This window comes from Suncus etruscus, chromosome 7 (genome assembly GCF_024139225.1).
Source record: "Suncus etruscus isolate mSunEtr1 chromosome 7, mSunEtr1.pri.cur, whole genome shotgun sequence".
Taxonomy (NCBI): domain Eukaryota; kingdom Metazoa; phylum Chordata; class Mammalia; order Eulipotyphla; family Soricidae; genus Suncus; species Suncus etruscus.
In genome coordinates, this window is record NC_064854.1 from 120,737,580 (window position 1) to 120,747,594 (window position 10,015).

Here is a 10,015-nt window from a genome sequence, read left to right on the forward strand (position 1 = left end):
GAAAGAAAAGGCCCTTCGGGGCTGAAGAGATAGCGCTAGAGGTAAGGTGTCTGCCTTGCAAGCGCTAGCCAAGGAAGGACTGTGGTTCGATCCCCCAGCGTTCCATATGGTCCCCCCCAAGCCAGGGGCAATTTCTAAGTGCTTAGCCAGGAGTAACCCCTGAGCATCAAACGGGTGTGCCCTCCCCCCCAAAAAAAGAAAAGGCCCTTCAAGATGGAAGGGCCAGATTGCTATTCAATTCCCCAGCATTCCATATGGTCCCCCTATGATACTCAGGGGTTACTCCTGGCCTTTCTGTATAACATAACTTCACGAAGTATGTGCATTAACCTGCTTGTGACGTAGCAACTCAAAATGAGGCCACTCCAAGCATGCTGGACACAAAATGCACTCAGTGCTCAGCACCCAGAGTCTGCATCTTGGCCTTCTCATGGGTAAGCACTTAAACGCTCCTCTCAGCCCTCAGTCCTTAGGCACATCCTTCACCCCACTTTGCTGGTCACCATCACTCTAGACACCATCTATAGCTCCGCCCTCGCAGTCTCTAAGCTTATAAGTGACTTCCTCCCACCTCCATCCTGCGTGACAGGAGTTTTCATAGCTCAAAGCTAAAAGTGAGTCCACAGAACTCAAAACATTTCTAGCCAAAGAATTGAAGAAAAGCTGGAACCATTTTGGGAGTAATTCCGTATATATCCACCAGAGGGTAGCCAAGGTCAAGTAAAACTAGCAGTTAGCAACTAGCAGGGGCATTTTTTAAACAGCTACCCTGGGAGCCAAAGAGATTGCCCAATGGGTAGGACGGCTGACCAAATCTCTAACATCCCATATGGTCCCCTGAGCACTGCCAAAAGCAAGCAAAATAGCAAATCATCTGCAGTACCTCTAAGTAGTCCTCCCCTACTCACAAAAACCCCAAGTACACCCTTAGCCCCCTTTTCTGAAAGCCCAGCAACAGACACCTCATGAACTTGCCTGCTCCAGAATCCCCACCTCTGAAATGACACTTCTCTGTCCCTTCCCCCAGAGACATCTGTGACACAGGGCTAGAATTACATCTCTGGTTGCACAGCTACTCCCCAGATTCCTGCTGCTCCCCACTCAGCCTCACTGGCCTCCTTGATGCTTCTCAAGGTCTGAGTCTGACTTAGACCAGTGGTCCGTAACCTGTGGCTCGCGAGCCACATGTGGCTCTTTCCACTTTTAATTTGACTCTTCTGTGTGCCAGGCGGCCTCTCCAGGAGTCAGGACTCTGCGCCTAGCCTCTGTCAGTGCGCGCCCTGTGGGCAGCCCCAGCGGCCAGCTCCAAGAGTGTAAGATGATACCCAGTATCAACCCTAAATAAAGGTGTTCCCCCACCTCATCCTTTCTTAAACCTCTTCCTTTGATATGTAAAAGTCTACTGAATATGTACTTTTGTTTCTCTCTCTCTCTTGACCTGAAGCCTCCTGGTATTGGGAATTGGTTTTAATAAAGAAAGAGGTGTTCTAGCTTTTTAGGCTCAAGGCAGAGAGTAGAAGGTAAAAAGCCATGGACTCTATGATCATCCTTTCCTGGCTAGCTTGGTTTATTATTTCTTTCCTGCTACCCTGCTTCTTCAGGGTGGGGTTTAGAAATACAGTACCTGGAGTGATCTTAAAACACATACTTTATTTTGCACAAGAGTGGGCATCTTCCATGAAGGGATTCTCAACCCAGAGTTTTCTTTTCCTTGGATTCTCATGTTCAAAGTACTCATGATTAAAGTTGTGAGCTAATGCCCTTAAATGCTGTTTTTCATATTGATTATGACTTTCTGCATAATATAAGTGCCATTTAGAAATTTTTTGCAGGAGTGGAAACATTTTAATATCTCCTTCTCAGACACAGCTATCCCAGAATCAGATTCTTTTTTGAACACATCCGTCTTACGTCTCACTGTAAAAACTACTTGTGAAACTCCCCTGCAGAGAAATATTAAGTTCATAGAGAAAATGAACAATGTCTGCCAAATACACAAGCTTAGCTACCCATTCCTTGTCCAACTGGGGCTGTACAAAGTCAGAGTTCTGCTCTCACAAGAACTGCACTACTTCTTCCCTCTTGCCAACAAGGCACGAGAACACCCTTCCACTGAACAGCCACTTCATTTCTTTTTTTTTTTTTTTTTTTGTTTTTTGGGCCACACCCTGTGACGCTCAGGGGTTACTCCTGGCTATGCGCTCAGAAGTTGCTCCTGGCTTCTTGGGGGACCATATGGGACGCCGGGGGATCGAACCGCGGTCCATCCTAGGCTAGCGCAGGCAAGGCAAGCACCTTACCTCCAGCGCCACCGCCCGGCCCCAACCACTTCATTTCTTTTTTTTTTTTTTTTTGGTTTTTTGGGCCACACCCGTTTGACGCTCAGGGGTTACTCCTGGCTATGTGCTCAGAAATCGCCCCTGGCTTGGGGGGGACCATATGGGACGCCGGGGGATCGAACCGCGGTCCTTCCTTGGCTAGCGCTTGCAAGGCAGACACCTTACCTCCAGCGCCACCTACCCGGCCCCCACTTCATTTCTTAATGGAGAAGATGCTAGTAGTGGGCATCCATACTCTCACCAAGGGTGGTGAATAGCCTGGATTTGATCACAATTGTGAATTTCACAAATTATCTCTACTGTGTCATCTGTCACAGAGTTTAGTTCAGCAGGGAGTTTTTTTTTTAATCCAGTCTATTATACAATGAGTAGATACAATGTACAGGTGTGCAACTTCTGTTTCTTGTGACTACACAAAAACACTGAGCCATGCATAGTGCATCATCTGTACATACATCAACACATCAGATTATTATTCTGAGTGAAATGAGTCAGAAGGAGAGGTGTAGACACAGAATAATCATTTGTGGCATATAAGAATAATAAATGAGGGCCCGGAGAGATAGCACAGTGGTGTTTGCCTTGCAAGCAGCCGATCCAGGACCAAAGGTGGTTGGTTCGAATCCCGGTGTCCCATATGGTCCCTCGTGCCTGCCAGGAGCTATTTCTGGTTTTTGGGCCACACCCGTTTGATGCTCAGGGGTTACTCCTGGCTATGTGCTCAGAAATCGCCCCTGGCTTGGGGGGACCATATGGGACGCCGGGGGATCGAACCGCGGTCCTTCCTTGGCTAGCGCTTGCAAGGCAGACACCTTACCTCCAGCGCCACCTACCCGGCCCCTGGAGCTATTTCTGAGCAGACAGCCAGGAGTAACTCCTGAGCACCGCCGCCGGGTGTGGCCCAAAAACCAAAAAAAAAAAAAAAAAAAAAAAAAAGAATAATAAATGAAAATATGGTAATAATATCTAGAGAAAATAGGGATGAGGGACAGGAGGACTAGTCCATGATAGGAAGCTTGCCATAAAAAGTGGTGAGTTCAGTTAGTATAAAGAAAAGTACAGGGGCCGGAGAGATAGCATGGAGGTAAGGCATTTACCTTTCATGCAGAAGGTCATCGGTTCGAATCCCGGCGTCCCATATGGTCCCCCGTGCATGCCAGGAGCAATTTCTGAGCACGGAGCCAGGAAAAAACCCCTGAGCACTGCCGGGTGTGACCCAAAAACCACACACACACACACAAAAAAAATTACATTATGACATTGATAGTTGGAACTTATCACTCTGGACAAGAACTGGATGCTGAAAATGGATAAGTGGCATGCATGGTATCCTTTAATTAACAATATTGCAAACCACGGTGTCATAAAGGAAATTTTGCAAACATTAGTGTCATAAAGGAAAAGAGAGATAGAGAGAAAAAGCAAAATGCCTGCCCCTGACATAGGCAGAGGAGGGTGAAGGGGAAGGAGACAAGGGACATTGGTGGTGGGAAAAGTGCACTGGTGAAGGGTGGTGTACATTCTATGATTGAAACTCAAGTATGAATAATTTTGTAACAAATATGTTTAAATAAAAATTATTTTTAAAATGTTTCAGGCACTTTATCAAAATTCCTTTATGATATACCGTATGCCTTTAACAAAGTGCTGTTTTTGTTTTTGTGTGTATTTTTTTTTTTTGTGGGTCACACCCGGCAGTGCTCAGGGGGTTATTCCTGGCTCCAGACTCAGAAATTGCTCCTGGCAGGCACGGGGGACCATATGGGGCACCGGGATTTGAACCGATGACCTCCTGCATGAAAGGCAAACGCCTTACCTCCATGCTATCTCTCCGGCCCCTTGTGTGTATTTTAGTTTGGTTTCTTGCAGCACACACTAAAGTGTGAATAGATTTTTTTTCCTTTTCAGTGAAATCACTACTTTTCTCTGGAACACTGCCCTTGCTTTTTTTTTTTAATATTTTAATGATGTCTTTTTTAAATACCATGATTATAAACATGTTTGTCCTTGCTTTTAAAGGTTGTTACCATGATTATAAACATGTTTGTCCTTGCTTTTTTTTTTTTTGGTTTTTGGGCCACACCTGTTTGACGCTCAGGGGTTACTCCTGGCTAAGTGCTCAGAAATTGCCCCTGGCTTGGGGGGACCATATGGGACGCCGGGGGATCGAACCGCGGTCCTTCCTTGGCTAGCGCTTACAAGGCAGACACCTTATCTCTAGCGCCACCTTCCCGGCCCCTGTCCTTGCTTTTAAAGGTTGTTAAAAGGTTTTTCTCTTTTACTTGTTTCATCTCCATGTTGTAGGGTTTCAAATATTCAGCACATTTTGGTTATCAAGAGGAAACGCTTTGAAACGTTTTGCTTCCTTATTATCAGAAATCAAAGCATTTTTCCCCGAGAAGGGTGTTCACTATCCAGAATTAACAAACATTCAGCGGATTCAAAAGCTGTATTTCATGGTGAATGTTACTTCACATTTAAATCAGCTTAATCATAAACTACAGGGGAAAGGAAACACAATTTTTCGATGTTAGGAGAATTATTTCGTTTGAAAACAAATTATCTGTTTTTGCTCAAGATTTTGACAGAGAAACTTTGATTCACCTTCCAAGCCTGTTGAAACATCACCAAGAAAATAATTCTGATATTGACATTACGTATATTAAAACAGCACTTTTTTTTTTATTTTTTTTAGCACTTTTAAATATGAGGGAAGCTTTTCTCAAGAGGTTTCAGGATTTCAGAAACAGCAAAGCGACGTTGGCCTTTGTTAAAAAAACTCTGGATGCCACTGTAACTGAATTAAATTTTTCTCCCTTTAATATCGATACTGGCAACTTTGAAATGCAATTGCTGGATTTAAAAAACAAAGAACTGTGGAGCTCGAAATTTGAACGTCTTTGTGCTAATTTAGAAAGATTGGAGAAACACAAATGTGAACTTAGTTCACAGCACAAGTGGTCTGCTTTGAAAGACCTGGAGAAGGAAGATATGTTGATTTTTAACACCTGGAATAGAATTCCTGACTCATATAAAAAAGCTAGCGTTTGCTGTTCTTTCCTTGTTCGGTCTACATATTCTATGCGAACAATCATTTTCAAGCATGAATCTTATCAAGAGTAAATTGAGAAATCGTCTCATTGATGAGAACCTGGAATCGTGCCTAAAATTAAAAACAACAACATACAAACCTGACTTACTCAAACTATCCAAGGAAATGCAAGGCCAATGTTCACCTTAGTGTTTGTGACTTTGTCAGTCATTGTTAGGATGTAATTTTCTCTACATTGAAAGGCAAATTTTATGGAATTTAACGTTATCGTTCTAAAGTTTTTGTTTTATTAGTTGTGTTATTTGTATCCTCCCGACCTATTTGGATACTTGCATGCAGAATATTCTCAATAAAAACTTATTGAAACTATGTATCCTGGGACCAATAAAAAAGCCCAAGTCTGGGACCGGGCAGTGGTGCTAGAGGTAAGGTGCCTGCCTTGCCTGCGCTAGCCTTGGACGGACCACGGTTAGATCCCCCGGCGTCCCATATGGTCCCCCAAGCCAGGAGCAACTTCTGAGCGCATAGCCAGGAGTAACCCCTGAGCGTCACTGGGTGTGGCCCAAAAACAAAAAAAAAAAAAGCCCTAGTCTAGAGTGTGAGCTATGGCCTGCACAACAACCATGATCTCCAATTCCAAAGGTCTGTCTGAGAAAATTACAACGGAATGGGTCTTCTGGAAACATGCAAAGACCAAGACCACCAACCACAGAAGATGGATTAAGATGACACTGAGGGAGCAGAACTTCTAGAACCACAAAGACTTCATCATAAGTTCCACCACTTGACTTGTGTAGATACCGAGACCTTTAGATACAGAGGTCTGACTTTATCACCCAGGATGGAGCAGAAGTCTTCCAAACAGCACGAAAGCAACAAGGGGAGAGTAAATGAACCTGAAAGGAGTCTATAGTTAATCCCATGACAATATACTCCAAGGGTGGAGAAACCCTGTAGCTCTTAGGCCAAAGGAATTCCTTTTTGAATGACCCCAATATTTACTGTGCCTGTGCAGGAGGGAAAAAAAAAAGCACAAAACAATTTTATTATCTATCTAGTTTTTGTCGATTTCATTGTTTTGATGTGGTTATTGAAGTTGTTGTCTCCATTTATATTTATATATTTATTTTCTTCCTTTCTTTTTTTTTTTTTTTTTTTTTTGGTTTTTGGGCCACACCCGGCGGTGCTCAGGGGTTACTCCTGGCTGTCTGCTCAGAAATAGCTCCTGGCAGGCACGGGGGACCATATGGGACACCGGGATTCGAACCAACCACCTTTGGTCCTGGATCGGCTGCTTGCAAGGCAAACGCCGCTGTGCTATCTCTCCGGGCCCCTTTCTTTTCTTTCTTTATGTGCTCTGCCATGTTTTTATTTCAAGATCATGGCTTTTATGTGGTACTTACCTTTATTGTCGAGTGCTCACTGGATATTTTATTTGACACTTCCTTTTGTACTGTTGGGGTGATTCACCTTTTTCCCCTTCGTCTCTCAAACCGATTATGAGAGCCTCTAGGACTCCGCCCATTTTCGGCGTATTTGATTTTTACCCCAGTTTATTACTTTTCTCTTCTTCAAACAAAACCATGTAACTTTATCTATCTAGTCCTGCCTCCCAGTTACAGGAGGAAATAAGGGAGCTACCAACACCAAACAGGTGTAAGACCACTAAGTAGCAAGTTAGGCACAGAGGAGATCACATATTCTTGCAGCCCCGGGGGTGAGGGAGGAAGATATGGGAGGTAGGATGGGAACGGAGGTGTAGGGAGAACAATTCGGTGATGGGAATCCCCCTGATATTAAGTTAACATGTACCTAAAATATTATTGTCAACAATATGTAAGCCACTATGATCAAAATACCGGGCGGTGGCGCTGGAGGTAAGGTGCCTGCCTTACCTGCGCTAGCCTAGGAGACGGACCGCGGTTCGATCCCCCGGCGTCCCATATGGTCCCCCAAGCCAGGAGCGACTTCTGAGCGCATAGCCAGGAGTAACCCCTGAGCGTTACCGGGTGTGGCCCAAAAACCAAAAAAAAAAAATTATATTTAAAAAAACTTATTGAAACTAAAAACAGTGTACCATCCTATGTATTTTCGGTTTTAAAAATGTGGCTCTCAGGACCGGAGAGATAGCATGGAGGTAAGGCGTTTGCCTCTCATGCAGAAGGTCAGTGGCTCGAATCCCAGCATCCCATATGGTCCCCTGAGCCTGCCAGGAGCGATTTCTGAGCATAGAACCAGGGGTAACTCCTGAGCGCTCAAAAAAAAAAAAAAAAAAAACGTGGCTCTCAAAATAAATTTCAATCGTGCTTTTGGCGAGATTTGGCTCAGTTGAAAAAAAAGGTTGCCGACCACTGGTCTAAGACATAGGCACACTCAAGGGCCTTCATGTCTGAGGGATCCTTCCTCCAGGTTCATGAGACTTTTCTTTCCCTCCGTACCTCCTCTGTGACCTGTCCCCTTCCAGAAAGATCTGCAGCAAGAGCAAGACAAGGAAGCCTCTCACTGACTGCTTCAAACAGGTGTGGTGAAAGGCATGAGAGTTTTGTATTTATTTTTTGGTACTATGCCTGGGGATGCTCAAAGACACATCTCACTCTACACTTCACATGACCATGTGCAGCACTGGGAATCCAATGATTATTGCTGCCTCAGCTGCTTGCAAGGTAAATGATTTAATCCCTCTGACCCTGAACTATCTCCCCAGCCCAGGCCATGAATATCTGAACTCAGCCTGGCAGTAGAGATAGATGGAGGGAAAAAAATCTTGTGCTTTCTTCTCCCCCCCCCCTTTTTTTTTGGTTTTTGGGCCACACCCGGCGGTGCTCAGGGGTTACTCCTGGCTGTCTGCTCAGAAATAGCTCCTGGCAGGCACGGGGGACCATATGGGACACCAGGATTCGAACCAACCACCTTAGGTCCTGGATTGGCTGCTTGCAAGGCAAACACCGCTGTGCTATCTGTCTGGGCCCTTTTCTTCTCATTTTTAAAGGGCCACATTCCTTAGTATTTGGGGGACTGTTCTTGGTTCTGTGATGGGGTAGGGATTAAACCTGAGCCTCCTCAAGCAAAATGTTTGCTCTGGCTCTTTGAGCAACCTTTCATCCTGAGGAAGGAATTCTTCAAGAGCCCACAGAGGTAATGCTTCTCTGAGGCGGATGAAAGGCAGAGAGTAGGAGTGAGGCATCAGTAAAAACATGAGGGGAAGGAAGATCAGGAAGTGTTTTGTTTTGTTTTGTTTGGGGGGTTTTGGGCAACACCTGCTTGGGGGCTGCTCCTAGCAGTAATCTAGTGACCATATAGTGCTGGGAATCAAACTGGGGCACAAGTAAAGCACCTAAGCCCTTGTACTGTCTCTCCAGCCCTTTCTTTCTTTCTTTTTTTTTTTTTTTCCGGTGGGGGCCACACCCGATCACGCTCAGGAGCTACTCCCAGCTATGCGTTCAGAAATCAATCCTGGCTTTGAGGACCATATGGGATGCCTGGGATCAAACTGTGGTCCGTCCTAGATCAGCCACGTGTAAGGCAAACGCCCTATCGCTGCGCCACGGCTCCAGCCCCCCTATATTTCTTCTGTTTGCTTTGTTTTGGGGCCACAGTGGCAGTGCTTGAGGACTGGCTGTTGGAGCAGAGACATGCCCAGTTGTAGAGTCCTTTGAGCTATATTGTAGTTTCTATTTCTCTTTGTTGTGCCCTATCACTGAGTATCAACACTCCCACCCAAGGCCACATTTCAAATGCTCTACCATTGAGCCACAACCCCAGCCTTGGGTCACATTTCTTTCTTTTAATTTTTTTATATTTGTGAAATTTGGGGGGGGGGGGCAGATTATACCAGCAGTGCTCAGTAGTTACTCCTGGTTCTGTGTCCAGGAATTAACTCCTAGTGATACATAGGGACCATGTGAAATGCTGAGCATCAAACCCGGGTCTGCCACATGCAAGGCAAACCCGAATTCGATTGCAGCTGACCTAGATTTGATCTTCGCATCCCATATGGTCCCCTCAACCCTGCCAGGAGGGATACCTATGTGCATAGTGTGCATAGCAAGGAGTAACCTTGGAGTACTGCCCATTGTGGTCCCAAAACGATACCAAACCAAACCAAAACACTTTTTGTTCGTTTATTGTTTTGTGCTACATATGAAATGTTGGCCCCAAAAATGAAAATTTTGTTGACCTATGATTACTGAATTTGCGGTGGGCTTTCTTTTTAGAGACCGTTTCCCACACTCAACTAGTCTTAAGTAAACCTGCCTGCTACCTGCACATATTAGCTTTTGCTTTATTGTTTGCTTTGGTGATGCAAAGATTAGTTCCTGTCATAACGTTCATGTTTTATTGTAGGGACTTCCTCAATTTGTCTGGCCCAGAGATAAGGGACCACCTTCTGAAGTTATAGAAATTTCCTAAATTAATAAGCTCAAGATAGGGGGTGCATGGGGCCGCAGAGATAGCATGGAGGTAAGGCGTTTACCTTTCATGCAGAAGGTCATTGGTTCGAATCCTGGCGTCCCATATGGTCCCCCGTGCCTGCCAGGAGCAATTTCTGAGCATGGAGCCAGGAGTAACCCCTGAGCACTGCCGGGTGTGACCCAAAAACCACACACACACAAAAAAAGATATG